Source organism: Solanum tuberosum, unplaced genomic scaffold (assembly GCF_000226075.1).
Source record: "Solanum tuberosum cultivar DM 1-3 516 R44 unplaced genomic scaffold, SolTub_3.0 scf00024, whole genome shotgun sequence".
Taxonomy (NCBI): domain Eukaryota; kingdom Viridiplantae; phylum Streptophyta; class Magnoliopsida; order Solanales; family Solanaceae; genus Solanum; species Solanum tuberosum.
Genome location: NW_006238950.1, coordinates 58,880 through 62,600, shown reverse-complemented (window position 1 = coordinate 62,600; position 3,721 = coordinate 58,880).

The following is a 3,721-nucleotide window of genomic DNA, read 5'->3' as shown; positions in this document are numbered from 1 at the left end:
CTTTTAACGATTTGATTGTTATTATTGCCCTTGGGGCTATTGTGGTTAGCTGCAGGAATGTGATTTATGCCTAGAAGGGCTATGTCCAGCCTACGGGGTTAAATGGATAACTAAAAGGGCTATATGTTGCCTACGGGGCTATATTGATGCCTAGAAGGGCTATGAGTTGCCTATAGGGCTATATTGACGCCTAAGAAGGCTATGGGCTTCCTACATGGCTATGTTGTTGCCTAAGAGGGCTATGAGTTGTCTATAAGCTATGTTGATGCCTAAGAGGGCTATGTAACTACCTGCGGGTCTAGGGGACTACCGATAGGGGTATACAGGCTGATTGGCACCTTCCGGGCTTATGGGGGGCTGAGTAAGTGGTCTTGTGTGCTGTTTGTACCTGCCAAGCTTATGGGGCTTGGTTAGTTGTTGTTTTATTATTTTCGATAAATTTAGATTTTAGAAGCAGGTCAGTACAGTTATCTTATCCTTAATTTATTTATCAGATTATTCCAGTATAGCAGGATACGTCATCATAGTCTATTGCCTTTCATACTCTGTACATTATTTTGTACTGACGCCCCATTGCCTTGGGGGCGCTGCATTCATGCATGCATGTCCTGACAGACGACCGAGTAGACCTCCTTAGCAGCAGGATTGACTTTTATCCGGCTGGTCAGCTCCTTTCCTCCGGAGCTTCTAGAGTTGGGAGGTTTGTTACCTTTTGTTGTATATATTCTCATGGGTAGGCTGGGGCCCTGTCCCACCAATATTTACTACTCTTAGAGGCTTACAGACTAGTGTGTGGGGTTTATAGCTACGTTATGGCCATGCTGGCCTATGTTATTCGTTTGTGGAAGCTTGTGAGCTGTTTGATGTATTGTATTGATATATACCTGCTTTTAGTTTTGATATAGATATCATGGTGGCCTCGATGGCCCAATCACGACTTCTGTGCTAGTTGGCTATTTATTGATATGATTTCCTGGGAGTAGCTGTTTCTTTTATAGATCAGTTGACAGGGGCCTTGCCGGCCTAGGGCTTAATTTTAAGTCGAGATATACATATTTATTTTCTTGACTGTTTGTGGCTGCCATGCGCTAGTAGTAAATGGTTTAGCAGGGTCGGCTCGAGCCTGAGTTCTGGCATTAGGAACTAGTTGCACCCTTGAATCTGGGGCGTGACAAAAACTAAAAACTAACCAATAAATTAATGACACGTGATATTTTTGCCCAAATAATTACAAAATAAAATAAAATAGAAAATCTTAGGCCTTCCTACATGGCGTCACCACAAAGCAGGATTGCCTTTTAATTTATTTTTTTCCAAAACTAGTCTTTCCCTTTCATGAAAAGTTGTGATTTTTATGAAAAGTTATGACTTTTATGAAAATTTGTGACTTTTATCGAAAGTTCTGACTATTATGAAATGTTGTGACTTTTATGAAGAGTTGCAACTTTTAGGAAAAGTTGTGACTTTTATGAAAGGTTGTGACCTTTCCGATTTTCCAAAGAGTTTTGACCTTTCCAATAAAGCACAATAAGCATTTTTTCACACTACCCTATGTTGTCTATAAATTGAGGGATTTCCTCTCATTTTGAAACAACGAAAATTCTAAATTATTTCTTCATCTACACAATTAAATATCTGTGTACGTCGCTCATGTTGAGTGGCTCACTGGAACCATTGTTTTTGTATCAATACATTGGTGAATAGAATCATTCCATTCTGAGAGGATCTATTCCTTTAAACCTCGGGAGTAAAGGCAAATGACATGAGAGATGGCACTTCTTCAAAGGCTGAATTACTGTCTGAGCTACGTTAAACTCAAGAGAAAAATAAATCTTTGAATGAGGAAAATAAATCCTTGCATGATCGCTTGTCTACATTACAAGATGCGATGGAAGAAATAAGAAATATGAAAGAATTCATTGCTGCTCAACAATCACATAACCTACATATGACATCACCCGTATCAACTGAATGACCACTGACATTTTTTGCTGGCCAAGTAAGTAACAATATATCAAACTCTATTTGTGTATAGTCATTTAAGCAGTTAGTGTAAGGCTGAACTCTTAGGAAACTAATAATGGTTCTCGATATCCTAGATGTAATGGTGTCTCTACTTCCTGTTTTGATGCAATCTGTGCAAGTTATTTGAGTGCTTATGAGTTCTAATCTGTTCTTTATTGTGATTTGCTGAGCCTTGCAAACTTTAATGGTTGTGTTCAAGTCGACTATCCTCCTTCCTATTCAATTCATTTTGAGATTTAGAACAGCCATCTACTTGCTTGCTGAGTATCTCGGAGTTGTTGTTGGATTTTCTTATTAGTTATATTTAATCCTTCCCCTCAACTAGGGACCCCACCTGAGTTTGAATCTTGCTAAATCTCCTCCGTTGTTGGTCTAATATCAACATATTTCTACTTGAATTAATCAACCTAAGGTTCATCGAGATAATTTTCCTTGCCCATTCCAACTCTCCTTCTTAAATAGTTATCACCATCGCTTCAGTTTTTGAATTTTGGAAGAGTTGGGTGATGAATTCATGGATGAAGAGCCGGTGGCTGTTCGATCACCTTTATAGAGCCACTGATTGGAATTGATCTTTGTAGTTTCTTTATGTTCCCCACATTATTGAGAGAAAATTTAAAGATCGCATATAGTTTTCCTCTGTTTTTTTATTGATCTCTGTTTAAAATATAACTGTTCTTTTCTTTTTAAATTTTCTTCACGTAAAGTGACACATCTTTTTCCACTGTTTTTTGTACACCTGTGCGTTTTGCATCTTTTTTCTGCACAAATATACATACTGATTCACCTTAACAAAATTGTTTTGTGATAGAAAAATAACTCATCAGATTACAGCTTCTGTTTTTCACCATGTCTAGCAACTATGGAATCCTCTAAGGAAGACTGATCTTGTAGCTCTTGTTCTTCACGTTGAGCAGTAATCATATGTTCTTTCAACTGATCAATCAGTTGCCCTCTTTCTTGGTTTCTATCTTCAGCACAAACACTTTTTGAGACACTAAAATTAGTGTCGATGTTTTCCTCTCTTTTTCCATGTTGTTCCTCATCATGAATATTAGTTCTTTGGTCTGTATATATAGGCAGGGGTTGTTGTTACTGTGACTTTGTCCATGGTTTCCTCGTCAGACTGTATGTTTTTCTTATCTTCATATGTAATAGGTAAAACTTCATTCAGCTCAACATATAACTGGATACCTTTTTGGTTTGTGATCACAGTGGGCAAGCTTTCTGAAACTTCCTGGTCAGATAGAACGTTCTCCTTTACATCACCATAATGTTCTTGATCTATATTTATCCTGGTGGCTTGTTGATCAACATCCTTAGAGTTGGCGTTATTCGGGCAGTTATTGTCTTGTTGTGCATCGTCTACTGTGTCAGCCTTCAATAGATGGCTTTTTTAGATTTGATGCAATCACTATAATGCAATTTGTACACGTTTTAGACTTGTGACACAATCACAAGGATCAGTTTGAGATTGTTTGGCTCCTACAAGGATTAAGAATTGGAAGAAAACAATAATAACTTGCTTGTTTCCCCTACTGCACAGATAACTTGGTTGTTTCTCATGAAACCTTTATATCTTGCGTGTCCAGTTCCTCCGCAACAACTTGTGTCCCCTGAAACATAATATAAATCATCTTGATGGAAATATTTTCCTTTTGTACTAAATTTTTGTTATTGAATTTATGTTTTCGAT